Below are 22,142 nucleotides of genomic sequence, written 5' to 3'. Positions count from 1 at the left end.
CCTTTGTATTCACCCAACTACCTATCTGGATACCAAATTTGAACTTTCTAGGTCATCTGGAACTGGGTTAGAGTTTTGATTTATAGGTCAGTCAGTGATAAAAATGACGATTTTTGGACGTGAATATCTAAATAACCGTTTGAGGTGTGTTTATGTAATTGAGCACATATGTATCTCGCAAGTCTCAATATATAAGCCAAATTTGACATAATTTTGTTATATAGTTTTTGAGATGTGAGGGGGTTAAAAGTGGCTCCGAATGGTTCGTGTAATATTACATACGGTGCTGCTCGCCAGTTCTGTTAGCTTTAACTTGGCTTGACACGTTACCGCGTGTCTAGATATTGGATTTAAAAGTAGGTATATCAAATTTCATGAATAATTAATTAATTTTTCTCTAACAATTATTCGATCTTTATTGAAATCTCTTTCAATTTTCTAATCTAATCTAATTCAGACAAATTTACTTAGTTAAAAGTACATATTAATTTTCAAGAAGTGCTTATCTAATAAAGTTTGAGAGGCAAATGAGTCAAACTTGTCTATCGCTAGACAATGATTCAATTTCTTATTATTTATGTTTATAATATTGTAACATTTGATATTTGAGGGTGAGATGTTGGCAGTTGGCATCCTCGCCTCTGATGAGCCACAAGACGCATGCGCGTGGATGCACGCGACCTTCCCGCGTCCTTACCGCCAGTCGACGGCTCACGCCGAAACGTCGCACATGTAAACAAATAGTAACATTTCACTTTCAATTTCGTTTTCGATAAAGTTATAAATTTTCCGGCTTAAATATTACATTGACGTATTGTGATGTGGTGCGGATTATTGAATGCGGTAACATACAAGCGGCTCACGTGACAAAAGGTTTGTACATTTGTGCGTATTATTTAGTTTTAATGTTATTTTTTTTATTTATGAAATTCATGAATAATATTATCTATTTTCAAATATTGCTTACGGTAGGGAAAAATGTGTATCTACTGTTAACTCAAAATTAATAGTCAAAATAAAGGAGAAGTGTGACCTTGAACCCTTGACCTAAGTCAATGCCCTTATCAGAGTTATGAACCTACGCTTTATCAATTTTATCAGTGACAATTATTATGGATAACCAAACAACTTGGCATTCATTTCGTCTTTCCTATGTGTAAAATATATCTTGATGTGGATATATCGAAATATATCGACAACCTTCTTATTGACTATTACTTACATTTCAGGGGTAGGGTACATAAATAAAGTGAAATAATTTTAATTTTAGTGGGAAACGATTAAAGTTTCAACCAAATAAAATAAATAAAGTTTATTCAATAGTTGGCTTCTTCGTTAGTTAATATTTTAAATCGTCACAATTATATATTAGTTTTAGTAAAAACTGTTATAAAAACATGTAGATGGGTAAGTTACAACTATATTTACATTCATGCTATGTGCAAAGAAATGAACTATATAGATATAATAATATAAAAACGTCGTCTCCATGCAAATTTTGTCTATTGAAAATATTCACGTACGGGATTGGTGTTATTATCAGTGATATATAAAAATAATCGAAGTTTCTAGTTTTCAAGGCTATAAAACCGATATGATATCAATAGTTGTATCACTAGCTTCTATTTTCTATTTAAATCGCGATTTTATTAAGTATGGTCCAGTTAAGATCTTACCTAAGTCAGAATTTGTATTAACTGCTTATTAATCCAATCCGAATATAAATTTGTTTGTCCTTATTATCTAACTTTTTTTTTATAGAATAGGAAGGCGGACGAGCATATGGGCCACCTGATGGTAAGTGGTCACCATACGCCCTTAGACATTGGCATTGTAAGAAATATCAACCATCGCTTACATAGCCAATGCGCCACCAACCTTGGGAACTAAGATTTTATGTCCCTTGTGCCTGTAATTACACTGGCTCATTCATCCTTCAAACCGGAACACAACAATATCAAGTATTGCTGTTTTGTTTATAATATTATATTATTATTATAATATTATATTATTATAGTATAATCAATTAATTATTATAGTATAATTAATTATTATAGTATAAATTATTATAATATTATATTATTATACTATTATCTGGTTATACTTGCGCTATAATCTTTGTGATCAATTTGTATTAATGGTAATGGTAATAATTTAAAAAATGCTTTAAATTCAAACAAAGCTTAAACGGTAACTTCAAATGTTGCAACGCATCTAGTTTGCGAGTTACAACTGTTATGGATTGTATAAAAATTAAAAACCTCCATAAAGATATACATATAAAATACTATCTACTCGGCCCGGCTTTGCGCGGGTAGGTAAGAAGAAAATTGTATTTTGGATAGGATTTGCGTAAATTCCATCCATTCTTAGTGAGCATCTACGTCAGAGACAAAAGACAAATTTCAAGTTAATGCATAGCTTAGGAGATCTCGTGATGAGTGGTATTTCGCTTACATATGTAAATAAATACGTTTCAATTTTCATGGTGACCCGTTAAACTGTTGGTCAAAAGGGTATCGAAGTTCATTATGTACCGACATACATATTTTATATAAAATATTAATCGGTGAATCACTAAATTTTACTTCAAATTGTTACTTAGATCTTGCGGAGTGAATAACAACAAAGTTTTTTTTTAAATATAAGTACTTACTGTTTATAATTAATAAAAAATAAGTAATATAGTTGTTTAATATCGTTTCGATGCTGGGTGTATAAGTTATAATCAAAAGGCTCGAGGGCGGGGTCCTGCTCCGTTTGAAAAGCTGATGTGGAATGTTAACATGTATTTATTGGCTTCGCCTCTCATGAAGGAAACAACAATTTCATTTAACATCATAAATATTAAATATAGTAGATACGTACAGAAGCAACAAAAAAATACATTATAAATGCAGTTTCCTGAAATGTTTAATTGTTGAAATGTTCCAGGTCAGTAAAATTTTTAATAAGAGCATTTCCTAAAAGTTGGGATGGATCGATAATAAATATAGTCTCGTAGAGTGGTTTATATTATATAAATATTTATTTTCGTTTTTTTTTTAAATCCATCCAGAAGATTTTGCAAGATCACACGGACAGACTTTTTTCTCTCAGTCTCGGTAGGCTGTTATTATTTTAATGCTTATATTTCATTTCGTTTATTTTACAATATTTTATTTATAATAATTTAAATTTTGTGTCATAATAGTTAGATAGTACTACTAATGTAGATATTTGCTCTGTTGTTTCATAGTCATAATTTATTGTGTGATTCGCAAATGCAGTAATCTTGTATCAATTATTATGCACGAACTGGTAGCAACTGGTAAAAAACAAAAATTTAAAAAGAATACCATTGCTTGAATTTTCTGTGAATGTAATTATATATATACCTAATATAATAATTTATTATTTTGCCTGTGCCCACATCAGTATAATTACATACTGATATCACTAGCACTGGAGCCACCTTCCACCAATTCGCATAGGAGCAGCGTTGTGGAATAAGCTCCAACAATTCTCGTCAAAAAAGGAGTGGAGGCCTTAGCCTAGCAGTGGGACATTTACAGGCTGTTACTTACAATTACTAGCACTATCGAGGCTGGAAGCAATCTCTTAAAGAGTTAAACTTTCTTTTGTAATAATTATTGTTTTCTGAGAATATTATAGGTAGGCGGAATGAAAAACATACGAATAATTGTATTTAAGTTTTAATGAAAAACAGTTTCTGGCCTAAAATTTTTTTTGTTAGAAAGAAGTTATTACAAAATACTCTAAACTCTGGATATACACAGCTGTTCGATTTGAACATCCTTCGCAGTGTGACATCCACGCCGCGTCACTGTCACATTAGCGTCGCGTTACCGACCCGCCCCGTTTGCTGTCTGGCCAGCCCTTAAACTTCAAGGATATAGGTTATAACTTCACATTAAGAGTACGAGCCTAAAAAGTGAAGAAGTATTAACGTTAATTAATCTGTCAAACTAAAAGATAGTAGCTTTGTGCAAGACTTACCATGAGGTGGCTCATTTGCCAGTCCGTCTACCTATTTAAAATAAATAAATATATTGAACAGAAGTAGGCATTTATAGTAAAAATTGATAGTAGGTGATAGTAGGTGCAATTTTATTTGTGAATTTTATTTATTACCGCACAGCCATAAGCTCCATTGGCGTTTGTCTTGAAGCTATTTTAATTTCATGGTTATTGCTATCATATAAAACTGAATTACTCGGATAAGTTTCTAGTAAGAGAAAAAGTAATAACATGCTTTAAAAATGTGATTGAACTGATTTGAATTAATAAATAATATTCATTTATATAAGAAAATGTTATATTTAACTTTTAACAAAAATGGTATCGTCATAATGTTATATGTTTTAGCTTTTAAGGATCAATGTTGCTTACACACGTCAATGTGATTATATAATGCGTAATAAATGATCTCTGTCACGTTGACTTTCGGTGGGTAAAATTATTGTCGAATTATAATCGTTACTGTGCCACCTTGGCACTTGCTATCAGGGATGGCCTGCCAAATATGTCGCCTGATCAAGTCGTAAGGTAAAATGTCAGTTTTCTAGTTTCATCTGAACATTCTTCGAAGTTATTTCTTTATTAAATAGCAAATAATATTTTGTACCCGCCTATAACCCTTGATGTATTATGGTGTAGTCCCTACTAATTGTTCTATATATAATTCATAACCATATAATTTTCAAAAATATAATTTTTAATAATTATCATAATTATTGATATCGCTTTTTATCAGTTGAGCTTGAGATCTTGTATAAAGACAAAATACATAGACTGGATAGAATAAAGTATAGGTACCTAAGTAACAAATCATTCTTTTTCTGTATTGAAAAGTCAAGTACAGCTCATTTGTATTTATTTGTGTGTTGTGACAAGTATGCAGAATAGCAATCTGCTACGGTGACTACGAAAACAAACTTTTAAGTAGGCGCTTGGACATTTTATTTCCTGATTTTGTCTAGAGACAGGCAGACTACAATGGCATTTTTTCAATTCAATTTCTCTTCTTTTTAAATATATTACATTCATAATATTATTACTTACAAATAACTCTTTCATACTTATATTATTGTGCAACTTGAACTCAAAGCGGCCTGGTAGATACTCTATTATTAGGAAAAAATAAAAATCGCGATTCACGCAGCGTTAGTTATTGGCAAAAGGATATTCCAAAGTCCATAGTTAAATATATTTTTATTTAGACTAACAAAAGTTAAAATGTAAAATAAAACCGCAGTTTTTATTGCATTTTTGTATGTCACGTATATATTGATGTCTTTTAAAAAACTCGTATTTTTTATTAGCTTCGTAAATGAATTACGCGATCATTTTAAATTAATTCTAATTCAGAGACAATAAAACATGTGACCATATGAGTCTCTTTCGACGGTCTTCTCAGTTCTTATTTTTTACGGAACTGATGGTAGATATTTGATAATATTCAAGAAGCGTTATTCTTCTAAATAAATTTTATTTTTCTATATTTAATAAACATTTTAAATTTGACTTCTTGAATAACTGTATTTTTATAACCTGCTTTATAATATAACACCAATTATAAATTTATCAAAACAAAATGCTGCGCAGTGTACTTCATAAATGGAGATAACTTTGTGATTAAAGCAAATATCGGGCATCAGCCGAGTGGAATCTTCCTTTTGAAATGATTGAAAATGCATAAGTATGTTTGATATTTAGTATTAGATTTATAATAATTGTATTTTAACACGAAACGAATAAAATAATCTTAATAAGATTACATATATATAGTTAGATGACAATTTAAAATACTACTAGTTAAAACTAATAATGGTTTCTAAACATTAAATCAATTTTTAATCTTAAATAAATTCAAGAAATCCATTAATTTATTATTTATTAATCCTTTATTGCACACACTACAAACATTTAGTAACATATAATAGCAAGTAGACCATATAGTATGGAAAGGCGGCCTTATCACTTGTAGTGATCTCTTCCAGGCAACCTTTGTAAAGAGAAATGTTTATGTGTTTTTTAGCCATGGATCACTAATCGGGCATAGTGTGCGGACAACTTATACTTAAAATTTATTGAGCTTAATACAAATCTGTAATATACCAACCTACATACATATATATACATATACACTTATACATATAAACTTATATAAGAACTAAATAACCATATATTATTATTTTGTTTAACAAAATGTTTTTCATAAATTTATCAGAATTATCATGTTTTTTTTTTGTCGTTATTGTAATGGAAAAGTACATTGTTTGATATCCGATAGACAATACAAATATGTATTATAAATTGACCATTTGTATTGTGCAGTAATTTCTTTATATTAATTATATATATAATCAAAGATGATGAATTTTTTATATGTCTTTATACATGTCAAAGCCCACATTATTAAAGAAATTTATGTCAAGCATGATGTTACCTAGTAACTTCTGAAGGCATGAGTTTGCGTGGTTGGATGCTTGCCTTTCACGCCGAAGGTTGTAAGTTCGATTCCCATCCAGGACAGATATTTGTGTGCATGAACATGTCTGTTTGTCCTGAATCTGGGTGTAATTATCTATATAAGTATGTATTTACAAAAGAAAAGTAGTATATGTAGTATATCAGTTGTCTGGTTTCCATAGTAGTAGGATAGGATTGCCTGGATTTCTTGTGTTTTAATGTTTGTGTATTTATTGCTGTCTATCTATATACCATCCTCTTACCAATTATTCTACCGCCAAATAAGAATACTGTGTATTTCTGTGTTTCGTAAATGGCAATTGAGTCAGTGCTACAGGCACATGATAAATAGCATCTTAGTTCCAATGCATGCGTGGATGAAGGGTTACTAATTATACCAGTGGTGTGGCGTTTTATACGTCTGCCGTCGTTAAATGATTTAAAAAAATATATTAAGTAACAATGGACAGAAAATAAAATATTTTTTTTTTAAAAAAGGGCGCATCCTGTTTTTTATCTGTTAGCATGGGAATGGCTAGTATATTATAACTTTCTTTAAAATTTTTTCTTTAATTACTTTTGAAGTAACAATCTCATATTCTAAAGCTATATGTTTTGCACACCTTAATAGATTGTCTGTACAAAGATTTTTTTTATCTTAAACCGTATGTTTATGCCTCTATTATTAATTTAAAAAAAGCTTAACGTCTGTTTTCTTAGGTCACTACTTACAATCAGGTGGATGATTTTAAATGGTCACTTAGACATAATTATACTTTTAATATTTTGAAAGTTTTGATTAGTAAATAATATAAATAACTTATATATTTAATTTTGTCTGTGGTGTCTAAGCTATTTAATTTTTGTTGCCTATATACATATTTATTTTAAACTTTACAATCTGCAAATTAATCGTACGCTGCTGTATTTTACTCTCTATCATTTTGCTTTTTCTTTACTTTTCGTCACTTTTATTTCGAAATTCGAACAAACATCCTCATTTTTTTTATGTAATGCAATGTGCATTACATGACTTACATTGTTTCATGCAAATTTTACATATAAAACCTATTCCGCATATTTAACAGTGTAGTTGTGTTTTATTTTCTCTAACCCTTGAGTGCAGAGGTCAATAGTCGATATCGTGAATGTGCATTCAGCATATTCTGTATTTTGCTTGCGTGTGCAATATAGCAAATTAATTTAAGATTTTTATACTATATATGTATGTAATTTTACAAAATAGTTTTGAACCAAACATAAATTATAAATTAATATAGCCTTACATCGAGGTGGATTGCAATGAAATAGAGACGAGCGGTTAACCACAGGCACTTCGTCATTCACTTACTCTATTCATTCATTGACATTACATATTACGTAATAATAAAGTTTTAAGTTGAAAAATCCCATCACTGCAAATAAAATATTAGAGATTACAATAATTTAAATATTTCAATATTTACGAACCAGAATAAACTTTTAAACAAATTACAAAAACACCTAAAGAGGCTCGGCGTAGAGAATAATTTCTCAGGTAAATAATATATTCATTTAATTATGTATATAAAATTGTAGGACGTATATTAAATTAATTACATATTTTTGTTACTTAAATAAAAAGATGATTTTTTAACGTAAAGTTCATTTACTTCTTGCGTTTGTATACCCCGATTTTAAGTTTAAATTTCTGTATTTGCATGTCAATAAGGTGGATATACCGACGTAGTACTTTCAGCCAGCGCTAAGTACACAATAAAAGCGGCCCAGCATACATAACACTTAAGCAAAATTTAATTTGCGTGTGTAAAATAAGCACAAGTAATGCCTGGTTTTGACGTTTAGAAAGGCTTGTAGGTATTTAATACAAATCTATAATATTTATGTACGTCTGAAATAAACTATTTCTACTAACTAGTACAACATTTAAACAATTAACATTACACTTATTTTTATAATTTGGAATTGCATAAATCCTTTACGATAAACTAGTTTGGGCCTGCGGCTTCGGCCTCATGTTAGGTAACTTATATCCTTTGATGATCGGTTGAGTAGTTGACGTGACAGAATAATAAAAAAATATCACTCACTTTCACATTTTAATATAAATTAGGATAAACAGAAATTATACACAAAAATATACATATATATTGATTAAATAATATTCCTTGTCTGTTAATAGTTATTTAATATAATGCCAAATGTTTTAACTTATAAAGGGAACATTTGCAAAGTTAAGTAATATGAATTATTAATATTATAATTGAAATGATTCCTTTCCTCAGCAAAATTAATATACATAAGTAAAGAAATACATAATTTATTTACCTGCTAAAAGATTAAGCTTCGCTACAGTCACGTTCGAAAGTTTAATTAGTTGCAGATTACTTTAATTAATACCTACTTACGTTTGTACTAGTATACTGTGTTGTAAATAACTTATTTATATCTAAAATTAGATCTTGTATAAATATTTACAAAAGATCTTTTACTACGACTGTATATAATTATCGCTAATAATTTATCATGTTGAGGATCATGTGAATTGAGCTAATACATAACAGCGCTGATAAATGAAATTTGGGTAACAAGCGAATAATTGATTATTGTAAGTCGTTTAATATGGTTGAATTTAAAGTATATGTTTTAAAAAAAAAGTAGGTACTTGTTGTACCTATCTACTTATTTTTTTTTAATTCAAGTAGTGTATTCCTTGCTTTCAATTGCATAAAGCCTTTAATATAGAAAAATAAAAATCAAAAATTGGTACTGTACAAATTGTGATCGCGTGGAATTGTGGCATGAATGCTAGCAAATTAATTAATTTATAATTTTAATTGCATAGTTAAATAATTTTATACAATAATTTAATGACTTAATTATAACAAAAACAACAAGGCGATAACATAAATATAATTGTTGTTCCATAGAATTTCTTGCCCCACAATGGTGTCAGACGTGTGTAGATGCGTCCGAAGTAGCCGTTTACGAACTTTTATTCGCGTGCCAATTTTTCTCGCCGCCCGCCCACTGTGCCCGCGCACTGCACCTCTATTTATAAATAAAGTGACATTGTTTTATACAAGCGACCCTGTTAGTACTTTTCCATGCGAAAATCGTTAACCCCGAGTGATAAGGAGAAAGTGCTGCTTGAGCTTTGGTACCGCATACGATATTGTATTCAAACTATTATTATTTTTTTTATTATTAATAAGAGCTGATTATAAAGAGGTGTATCTTAATTAATTAAATAGAATCATAAAGATAAAAATATTAAATTTATACAATGATAAAATGTCTAGATGTTTACAAAATATGCTAAAGCCACTGTAGACTAAAAGTCATTAATGAAAATATTAATTGTAACAATACTAGCCGGTAAAAATACTTATAATAATTAAACACTTTAGCAGTTGGCTTATAAATCTAAATATTAAATATTGTTTTCCATTCAAGCTGAACTTGTAAAATATGAATAGATAATAAGTAAAATCCACGTATATCCGGGAATGTAAAATAAAAAATCTATGCGAAAATATAATGATATTATGAAGTTAATTATTGTTAATTATATTAACTTCAACTTACAGTAATTATCATAAAAGTGTATCGAGTGATCATTTTCATCGTAATGAAATATATTTTCTCAGATTCACTAATACCGAAATGTGTGAAATATTAATAAGGTGTAATTTTAAAACATACCAAACACCGACCTTTCTGGACCTTTGTAGCGAACCTGGATTCAGTAGACCAGTCACCCTCACGCGATCGACGCACGCGCATCTTGATTTGTGAACACCTTTTTTTTTGTTTTTATTGTTTACATAAATACTTGGTGACATCGTGCTTGTTAAATGTTTTGAATTAAATGGATATGCAGGTAAGCGGTTTTTAATTGACTTATAGTAGTAATTATTTTAATACCCATTATAGTCAAATATTTCTACACTGACGTTACGTTAAATTTAATTTAACCTTAAACTTGACTTTACATATCATTGTCACTATTTGGACAAGCTCATTTCATATTAAGGTGATATTTGATATTTTCCATTTTTAAATATATGTATGTAATCAAATTATTTCCAAATTGAAATGTACGAGTCGACATGTTTTTTTAACTTGAAACTGCCTTTACCGTTCTACTAATTTTGAAACTCAAATTCGATATAATTTATAATTTTGTACAAAAATCGAGCATTTTTGTTTTTGTACATATCTATAACACAGTACTTATTGAATGACATGTAAGTTTTAATTACCATCCTATTTTGACAAAAACTAAAGTTAGTAACATGTAGTATGTAAGTGTATATAAAAAATCTAAATCTTTCTTTTTTACTAATAACAGATAAGACATTAAATTAGGGTAAAGTCCAGTTATGTTATGAAATATTTTTGAAAATAATTTATTATGTAAAGACCATATCAATAATAAATATTTACATAATATTTTTTCTTTCAAAGTGAGTGCAAGGTGCTCCTTGAATATTACCTAATTATGACCCACAAATACAATTACAAAAGAAACATTTTAATTATGCATTAGAAACCGATTAAAATTAAGAGAAACATTTACGAATATACCTACTCGTACAACCCGTATACCGTAAACCCGACCTCACACGATAAAGTTAAGGTTATAACCGAAAGTTTTATAACAAAAAAAATATAAACTCCATTATGTTTTTAAAAGAATGTTATATAAACAAACGATGAATCAGGTGACCTGTTCTTACGTCTTACCACACGCGCCACGTCGTTTATTGTTTAAATACTATTTAATATCTGTAATTATTATATAGTATATTGTATAATCCAAATTACAAAATATTAACGGCAGTTTAGATTTACGGCAAACGCTTGCTTTTTTAGATGTTACCAATAAATAAATGTAACGTTAACGTTAATTTTTAATAATTCTGTGTTTAATAATTCTTATCTACAAAATATGTACTCCTTTACAGTTTTTTTCGTAAATATTTTGGAAGTATATAGAAATCTTACGAAGCTTATGTAATAATTTTTAGTTAGCGCTAGCTTAGAAAAAACTCACTCATTTTTTTTATCCGACTACATTGATACAATTGGCTATATCCTAAAATTATATATTAAATAAATCCTATATGATAATATGAATATTCCAAATCAACCGGACATAGGTAACCGGAAAGAACCACACAAATAAACAAAACTTACTTCTTTTAAATATTGGTACGAGCAAGTTTTTGTTCTATTATTGTTTTTTCTTTAAATATTTTCTTCCGTACATTTGGTATTGTTTATATCGGAACGAACTGGATCAAAATGGTATAATAATTGAATTATCACTTAATCATGCTGGCAAATACTGTATACGGTGACAGTAGTATCATAGTCAATTTATAATTACGTGCCTGACCTGACCCGACCCGATAAGTCCTCTAAGATCGGATTTCAGTTTGTTATTTTCAAATATGAGATAAACTCTTGTTATTGTCGAAGCAAAATATCGTTAATCTTGACTCATTTACGGGATTATACAACTGAGTAAAACGAAATACAGGTATGGATGAACAAGAAAGGCTGGACTATATATGGAATTTATCTGTCTATGAATAATAGACGAAACTGGCATTGAAATTACCTTCGGCTGACAATGTGCATTTGATAATTTGATATCCTTTGTATATTACACTGACTAATTTATATTAATTTTGACTAATTTTATCCTTTTAAATTCACAAAACACAATATTATGTAATAAAGATTCTACCACCAAAAGCAATACTTAGTATCGCTGTGTTCCGGTTTGAAGGGTGAGTGAGCCAGTGTAACTTTATGCCCAAGGACATAATATCTTAGTTACCAAAGTTGATGACGCATTTTGTATGTAAGAATTAATATTGTAATGATTAATATTTCTTTCAGCGCCAAATGTCTATGTATACCAGTATTTTTTAAGTACAGATTAATTTAAGTAATGTGTTTTTACAAGTAACAACAGTGACTTTGTTTCTATAATCGTTTTCAACTGACTAGTTTGTATAGCGGCTAGCTTATAAATTTGTACATACCACGGTTCTTTTTTTTCAAGCCAGAAATTTGCTTGTCAGGACTTTCCTAGTAGCAGCTGTTTGTAAGCTGGTATTGTTTGAATTACGTCACAAAAGCAAGTAAAGGCGTTGGTCCTGCGATTGAACTGAACTCTCCGATCAAGTCGGGTTGCTGTTCTATTGCCATAATTTAAAAGTGAGGGTGTTTGCAGGTTTGCATATGCACTTGTGAACTATTACATCTAATACGCAGTTGGCTAGTATCCGTTGAAAATGGCTGGCCAGAATTAGGCGTCATCGTCAACATTCCTAGCGACCAAAATTATGTCAGATTTCATAAAATATATAAGAACAATAAATGTCAGAGTATTGTTCTCTTTATTTGAAAACTGTTCTATAAATATTTATATTATTTTACACTTGGAAATCTTTAAATAAAAATAGGTAATGAAATTAGTACACTATAAGAGTAAGTAATTATAAACGATTAGGAGAAAGATTATTGATACGTTTTGAACAGTGTGGCTCAAAATAGCTCTCGTTCTGCCTTTACTTAATCACTCAGGGCTTATTCCAAGAAATTCTAAAGTAATTTACATAGCTTGATTACACACGGTGCATCAAAGGTTATCGCACCAATAATAAGCGTGTCCCCAGATGCAATGTGCATTTTATTGAAACGGCGCCGATCCACATATTATTCTCAGCTGCAGAAATGTTTCTGTAAGGAATCCGAGATATAAAAATAATATCATGTGTAAATATTGTGGCAGAAATAACTTTAGCAATACAAAATATTTTTCGTTTATAATGACTAAAATAATCTTGTATCTCTCTCTCTCTTTCCGCTAACTTCCACAAATTAATTAATTATCCAAAACATTTTAGCTTATTTAAAAAAGATCGCAAAGCGTAAGGTTAATATTGATGAAAATGTATAATTAATATTGATCTTATATCTGGTGCATACATCAGAGATCAAGCCAGGTCTTCTTTACGTTTGCGGAAAACATTACTCGAGATAAATATGATGAAATAGGAAATGTTATTAATTAATCACAGGTTAATTAATTAGCTTTTATTATACTTACTTCAAAATGCCTATAATATTTTTGCTGTCTATTTATGTTCGTTGTTTCAAGATGGCCTAACGGATCCATCTAACCGACCGATCTAAATCGACGATCGTGGGTTAAAATCCGGGCTAGCACCGATGAATCACTCGTGCTTAATTTGTGTATGTAATAGCCCGCAGTAGGCAGCGTGGTATAATACGAGTAAGTTATAAACCTTCTCCTTGGACTTCGACTTTTTAAAGAATGTGTATTCACTTTTTATTGTGTATATTAATTAATGGGATAATATAATGTGTTATAAAATAATATTAGAATTTCGTCTTGATATAATTAGAAATTATATTAATAATTTCATGTTCATTTACTAACTTAAGCGCGTGGTATTGTCCTAACTCACGTGTGTGTTGCGAATGGTGTCTTTTGGCTATTGTCTTTTAAATGTGTGTGTCGTCACGCTGCATGGGCGTCACGCTGCTTTGCGTCGCGTCTCATCACATGCTCCCGTGGGCGTTGCCGCAAGTCCCTACGCATTACACAAAATAGGTTTAACGACGACTTAGATCATGAATGAAACAATGCAATATTTTTTTATAACAATGGCAACAAAAGCCATGTATGTTTGAATCTGTTCAGTTCAGAGTTCGGTTTGTGTTCAATTTATTAAGATGCCACTATCTATGTCGCTTATTTTATTATTACTATTAAAAAAGTTATTTTTAACTCGATCCAAAGAAATCAGTTGAAACGTCTAAAATAATACAATTTATAAATCAAAATAAAGTTGAGATTCTCCAATAGCAAAACAACGTTGATCTTAAATGAAGCGGGTTCAAATTCGGGCCAGCACTACTGAGTGTCCAAATGCCTTTTTATTTTTATAATATGTCAATTTGTGGCACATGTACGAGTACTATTTAACCCTCCACCATCTTCTTCACAAGCCTTTACCAAGCAGGAGCCATGTACTGGCTGTTTTATGGTGTTTTGCTGGTATATAATATTATAGATGTGATAGTGCTTACTTTTATTATAAATGCGAAAGTTGGTTTGTTTGTTACGCTTTCACCTCTTAACTACTCAATCGTTTATCGTGAAATTTTGCATTCATGTTGTCACGGGTACTACATAGGACATATGTAACCTATGACATGATAGGTTACATGAGGGCGAAGTCGCGGACGGCATCTTGTCTCTTATTTCATATAAAGTTAAAGGTATTACAAGTAACTAAACCAAGAAACCTCGCGTGTAAACACCAAAGAATCCAACAAATTTCATCACAATCGGACAAAGGGCTTAGAAAAACATAACATAATGCACAAACATACAAACATTCTTTTTTATTTATACAGATAGATAATAAATAACATAAAACTTAAACTGACTTTGTGTGCACTTTTTCGAATGAAAATATTTTTTACTCAAAGTAAAATTCTAAGGACTAAACGAAAATATGCCGTAACAGATATTTTGAGGTGCCAGCAAATTGCAGACCATTACGCTGTAAGATATGCGTGTTTCTATTTTTCGCTAATGTCGTTGAAGGTCACTGGCGATGCGTGTGCGCCGCCCGCCCTCCCAGAAACAAGTTCGTTATGAGTTCGATGACCCGCATCGACTAAATTAAAATATCTTATAAATTGAAGTTGGAAGCTACATACATATTTATAGTTTTCCATTTCCACATCAGATGAATTAAAAATAATTCAATTTAGTAACGCTGTACTCGCATTTAAAACACACACCTACTTAATTTACACGGTATTACAGTCTGAATTATTTTCAAATAACGTTATTATTCTAATACAAGCTGTAAGTTAGAGTATTTACTGTTTTGTAAATATTTTCTTAGATTCTCTTTCATATAGCTGAATAAAGTCTGTATTGACAACCATTACCTCGTGCCGTACTCCAGTAGTTAATAGTAACCAACACAGAGTTTATTCCACCTTTTACGTTAGGAAATGATTACAAAAAAATCCGCAGTACAGAACAGTTTGTTAAAAAAATATATATCTGCAATTATATGACACTCAAAACTGCAAATATTTATGTATTTGTAGCTGACAAATACTTGGCGTTTTTATAGTCCATCGCTAAGCATTGCTTCTTCACTAAAATAGGGTACAATATGCCTCAAGCTCAAGCTCTCACAATGATAATCTCCTTCCATTGATGTAATTTAAATTTGCTTATATATTCTGATGTTTTTTTTTATCCACAAATTCCTACTACAAATTTAGATTTTGTTTATATTAACTGCATTAATATTTCTTGGAATACTTGCATCATGACGAATGTTTGTCATGCAGTTGTACATTAGGCAATTTCGTGTTTTCAATTCCAAATTATTTTCTCAAAATAACCTATGTTTTGAAAGTCAAATTAAAAATACCATGTATTGAAGTCAGTATTGCCACAATGTCATTATTGTGAAAATGGTTGTGATCGTAAGCATCATCCAATGATGTTGCAGTGCATTTTGTTCACAATAGCAGATAGCTTCGTGTATGGTAAATAGGTTGAAAGGGCGTATAAATCTCAGGCGACATTATTTATCGGTATTCAAGGATAGAGTTGTTCTAGAAAGATAAAAATGTGACTCGCGTTGTGAACTTGGAGTATAGAATTAAAACTTATGGTATTTCATATTGTTGAAGTTATTATGACAATTTATACCATTTGTTTATCATTATTTTTTTTTATCTAAATATGTAATGTAGGTAAAAATTGAATGCAACTTTTGCCTTTTGATTTTACAATTATTATGGAATAGAAATGTCTCGCGATAGCAATTTTGGCAAATAAAGTTTGGTATTTTCGTAAGCCGGGACATTGATTTTGTTTCGGGACACTTACCAACATACTCGGTGTATATTTTATGGGGTCGTGCACTGTAAGTTAGTTTCGTGGCGGTTTAAATCGCAAGACATGTTTCCCATTACAGCTATTTTTATCTCATCTTTTGCTTTTTGATGAGAATATATCGCTCTGCAATTGTAAAGGAAAAACTTTTACAATGTGTATCAAATACAAATGTCTCTAAATAGTAAAATCCTTGAAAATTAAGTATGCAAAAGGTAATTTACGCATAAAATATAATGCATAAGCAAATCTTTTTCTTATGTTAAGTCAAGTTTTTTTTTTACCAATGTTACATTTGTTTATTCCAGAATAATAATATTATAATAAATTATCTGTAACGTGATCGACTACTCTAAATAATGTTAAATTTATTTTATAAATAAGATTATTACCAAAGGTTGTTGTTTTTTTGCCTTGTTACCCTGAAGCCTAATACACTAAATAAATAAATGTATTTCTTTTTATCTCATTATGATACATATTATCTCTAATTTAATACAAAAGATATCATATCGATGACATAGTTATTTATTAGGTGCGATGTTTTATAATAAGAAACATGAAAAATATGACCTGTTATATTAAAATATAAATTAAACAGAACGGTTTCAAAATATGGGCTGGCCTGGTCTATTCTGCCTAAAACATCAACTTCCTAATTGATGCCCGCTCATGGATTTTTTCTTATAAAAAAATCTACTTTTTGATATAACACGTCGGATCAATGGTTTTACTAGTGATAGGGCTTTGTGCAAGCTTGCCTGGGTAGGTAACTACCCACTCATCAGATACTCTGCCCCAAAACAGCTCCATATGGAAAGCAAATAAAGTTACAAAGGCGATTACAAAAAAACTGTTTCATTTATTTATGACCCTTAACAATTTTTAGCAATAACATTTTTTTTCCTTCTTTCAAATGATTAGTATAAATTAAAACATAACAAAATATATAAAATAAAACGGGACCTACAACTTACCCTATCCTCAGCTAATGTTATAAAGCGGTTGCGGTACGCAAGCGACCGGTCCCGTTGTTACATTCCAGCCGAGGACAGGGTTGTCAGTTAAATTGGATTTTATGACTCCCAGAATAGTTAATCCTCTTTTTTTAATGTTATTGGAACAATGAGTTATGGTGATATTTTAATAGCCATTTCTTTATCTCCTAAATTGAAAAAATACAACTAATTTAATATAATATAGGTTTGGCTCAGAGTTATTAAACAGAAGATATACTGCGTTTTGTTATTTTATATCGAGAGGCATGCGTTTCAAACTTAAGACTATATAGAAAGAATAAATAGCAAGACGTTTGTCCTGTTAGAATGTTCTTATTAAGATTTACAAATTATTCAAAAAACAGGTTTGCATTATATATTAAACCATATAGTGGCCCTACACGCAAATACAGATTGCTCAACCTAACACCAACGTAATCGTACCCTGTGACAGTTACCGAGTTCCTTCTACTAATTAATGCATAGTATTTCGGGCGACGTGATTATTGGGCGATAATAAACTACCATAGGCCGAGATAATAAATTATATTTAAATTGTTACAAATTGTTATGTTACAAATTTATCTATTTCAAATATTAAATATAGCGTCCGTATCACTGGATTAAGATTTTCGTAAACTATTTTATTTGCAATTAAGCGTGTAGAAAAGTTTCTTGTGTTGTTCGAATATTATTGTTATTCTGAATATAAAATGAATAAAGTATTCTTAATTTATTAGTATAAAATTAAGAACAACTAAGTTAATTACTTAGTAGATACTTTGAGTTTAATTAGCACTGCAGTACATTAGCTGAGCCAAATGTACTGCAGTGCTAAATAAGCTGAGGCCTATGTCAAGTATTCAGGAACTCCAGCAGTGGACTACGAGTGGCTTAACTACGAGTATGATTATGAATCTTGATAAGATTTAAAGTAAATTACTTGTTAAACGAATATATTTTAAACTTAAAGTATATCCCATCAAATAAAGGTCTGTTTCGTAATATTATATTCAACGAGATTATGTTTGTATATTACTCAAACAAGTGCACCCATATTTATATTTCTTAACTTTAACACACGTCATGGCTTGGCGTAGAAAAACAATTTCGTTAGTCATAAATTATAAGACGTATAATATTTGTAGGCTGATATTCAATACCAAGTTGCAATGGAAGCGTGTGGCTACGAACATTGAGATACTTGGCCAATGGGCATGTCTGGAGTTTATTTCTGGTACATATTTATATCTTAAAATAGATAAAGTACTGTTTTTTTAATTATTACGATTTTGGTTGGAATCTATTATTTTTATGGCATCAATAACATTTATCTAGTCTTTCATCTAAATAGTACAGTTAACGCTGCGAATATTTTAAAGAAAAAGCTGTGTTTAAGAATCAATTATGTATTGAGTATTGATTCCAGTGATTAATGCCTGGATATAAATGCATCCGACATCCTTCATCTATCATTCTAAGAACAACGGATATCAATGTATAAAATAACTATCAAAAGGTATATTGCATTAAAAATTAAAAAATGAGCTTTTCTGAAAAAAAATTTGTATAAATTAAATACAACTTGTTAATATTAGGTTCTTACATATGAAATTAGCGTTTTGTCGTACTGACCACTTTGATATGAAATATCTCCTTATTGGTTAAGAATTCCAAATTCAAATTTATAAATTCATTTAGCTGGTATATTTGAGTTTTGAAAACAGTCGTTCATTTGTTTTTTCCTTATTATTTTTTTCTTTGGCGTCACTTATTACCGCACAATGGAAAACATGAAATATCGGTATATTTACGAGTACGAGTTCTACCGTGGCACCAGTGCTGCAGAAACAGCTCGAAGGATTAATGATGTGTACGGCGCTGGTGTCGCAAAAGAAAGCACGGTACGTTTTTGGTTTCAACATTTTCGTTTTGGAAATTACGACCTTCAGAACCAACCCCCTGGACTGCCAGAGACCAAAGTGGAAAATGAAGAAATAAAGGCTATTGTGGAAGCGGATCCATCTCAAAGCACTTCAGCGATAGCTGCAAGCTTCGGGGTAAGTGATAAAACTGTATTAATCCACTTGAAGCAAATCAGGAAAGTAAAAAACTTGAACGATGGGTACCTCATGAATTGAGTGAATCGAACTTGCAAACACGCCTCGACTGCTGTGTTACTTTGCTCAATCGACACAATAATGAAGGGATTTTAAATCGAATCATTACTTGTGATGAAAAGTGAATACTGTACGATAATCGGAAGCGCTCGTCGCTGATGGCTGAACCCTGTGGACCCAGCCAAATCCTGCCCTAAACGAAAATTGACTCAGAAAAAGTTACTTGTGAGTGTTTGGTGGACTAGCGCCGGTGTCGTTCACTACAGCTATCTAAAATCTGGCCAAACGATTACGGCAGATATCTATTGTCAGCAACTGCAAACCATGAAGAAGGAACTAGCTGCTAAACAATCGAGATTCAGTCAATCGCTCTAGGCCACACACTGCACAACAAACAACCACTAAGTTAGATGAGCTACAATTGGAATGTCTGCGACTTCCAACGTACTCCTCGGACTTTGCTCTAATAGATTACCATTTTTTCTGGAATTTGGACAACTTTTTACAAGGAAAAAAATTCAACTCCGATGCGGTGAATGTATTTTGGACTGCCAAACCGTCTTCAAAGAGTTTATTGAATCTCGTCCCCGTGGTTTTTTTTAGTAAAGGGATCAATGAACTACCTATAAGATGGCAAAAGTGCATAGATAGCAACGGTGGATACTTTGTTTAATTAAATATATTTTACAAAAAAAAATTGACTATATTCCTCCCGTACAAAACGTCAATTTAATTTGTAAGGACCTAATATATATATGAGTATGTATTCTTCTTCCATTCCGTTCTATCACTCATCATCTCAATACTTACTTTTCATACACATATTTTTTTTACGCAATTCATCCACACTTTCTTCGGCCTCCCTTGCCCCCTATATCCATCCACAATCACATACATCAATCTTCTAGTACCATGATTTTCATCTCTTCTCATCTTATGCCCATACTACGAGTGTAGTATTCTACGAGTCTATTACTCTTCAACTTTTCATCCATTGATACTACTTTCAGACTTCTTCTGATATACTCGTTTCTAATCTTGTCTATTCAAGTTACACCGCACATTCCTTTTAACATGCGTGTCTCTGCTACATGCATTCTTTTTTCATCCTCTTCTTTTACTGCCCAACATTTAAAACCAGGTCTTATAAACCTTTCCTTTGATGGTCAAGGGAGTTCGTGGGTCACAAATGGACCCAGATACCTGTCACCATTTAATCCACCCTGCATTGATCCGGTTTCTCACTTCCCTGCCAATGAACCGAGATACTGAAAATCCGAGTATACTGGTAGGTTTGGTAGATGGATACTATTTAAAGCTACGTGGGAAAAAAATTTAGGTACCACATATAATAACCAACTACAGTAACAATTTAAAATTAATTATTAAAATTTCAAAGATTATCTTATTTTATTGGCCAGGCAAAATGAAACGTTCTTGTCAAAGATTGATGCTGTAAAGGAAAACATATCAAAACATTGTTGAATTTAATTACAGAAAATATTATTTTGTAACGTTTATCGTAAACAAATTAATTATTAAACGTTAACTAATTAAGCTACATCAAATTATTTTGATACGAATAATTATGTTATTTACAATTATTAACATCTACTAGTAAATTAGTTTTATCTGTAGACGTGGAACATACCAAAGTCCTACACAAGCTATTAACAAAAGTATGTTGTTTACCTATCGACTAATGATCGGTGAAAATTAATTATTTTGTTTTTCATAACAAAATCGTAATGTCAATTATAATTTTATTTTTGTTTAAAAATCAAACATCGATTTAAGTCAGTCCTCTAGCACATCCTTCAATAAATGTATAGGAATTGTGGGTCATGTTGAGGTAAAGCTTCGAGGCCACCAAATAAATGGTACTGTTCTGCATAAGTTCATCTTCTATAATTTGTTTGGCTTCAAAAGAAGTATACATTTGCAAACATTGATTATATTGGTAATACCGTAATACATGAAATGTTTGTGTTCAATATGCTGACCCATGATCAAGCTATCAAACAGTCCAGAGGTAAATAAGCCGGAAGCTGAAATTTACCAGCAATACTTTACTTTGGAAGCGAGGTTTTGTATAAAGAAAAGTATTTCTTGTACCTCCATAGGAGATATTTATTTTGAGACATTGTATATTTTTCATTTTATTATTTTCAGCCAGAAGTATCTACAGTATGTTTCTTACATCAAAAATGATGGACCCGCCATACAAACTTAGAACCGCTATTTCACCTTCTTGGGGGGGTGGTAGATTTTCAAAAACATTTAATTATATTTTTTTTTATTTCTAACCAAAAGCTTGTATATGAAATTTCATGCTTCTTACATCAAAAATGAACTCCCCGTATAAACTTTTAACCCACATTATTTATTTCACTCTTTTAGGTGGTGAATTTTGAAAAACTCTGAATTACGAGTTTATTTATTTCTAACCAGAAGTTTGTATACGAAATTTCGTGCTTCTAACTTTGAAAATGACGGGTTTTCATACAACGGTTCATCACTTATTTCAATCCTTCAGGGGTCGAATTTCCAAAAATCCTTTCTTAGTGCGTG

General features: G+C 30.8%; 1 protein-coding gene and 1 long non-coding RNA gene across 2 annotated transcripts in view; one reads left to right on the top strand and one right to left on the bottom strand.

Annotated features, from left to right (window-relative positions):
* Positions 1-656: 656 nt before the first annotated feature.
* The window catches only part of LOC126774196 (glycogen-binding subunit 76A), a 47,954-nt gene continuing 26,468 nt past the window's right edge, over positions 657-22,142 (top strand). Inside the window, exon 1 of the mRNA XM_050495600.1 lies at positions 657-873. The gene's annotated coding sequence lies outside the window, so the exon portion shown is untranslated. The remainder of the gene's footprint in view (positions 874-22,142) is intronic.
* LOC126774267 (uncharacterized) lies at positions 3,757-4,171 on the bottom strand. The gene is made up of 3 exons (XR_007669795.1): positions 4,135-4,171; positions 4,000-4,030; positions 3,757-3,927 (listed from the first exon to the last, which is right to left on the bottom strand). It is a non-coding gene; the product is annotated as an uncharacterized LOC126774267 (long non-coding RNA).

This window comes from Nymphalis io, chromosome 16 (assembly GCF_905147045.1).
Source record: "Nymphalis io chromosome 16, ilAglIoxx1.1, whole genome shotgun sequence".
Lineage (NCBI taxonomy): Eukaryota > Metazoa > Arthropoda > Insecta > Lepidoptera > Nymphalidae > Nymphalis > Nymphalis io.
This window is presented reverse-complemented; position numbering and strand designations above follow the sequence as displayed.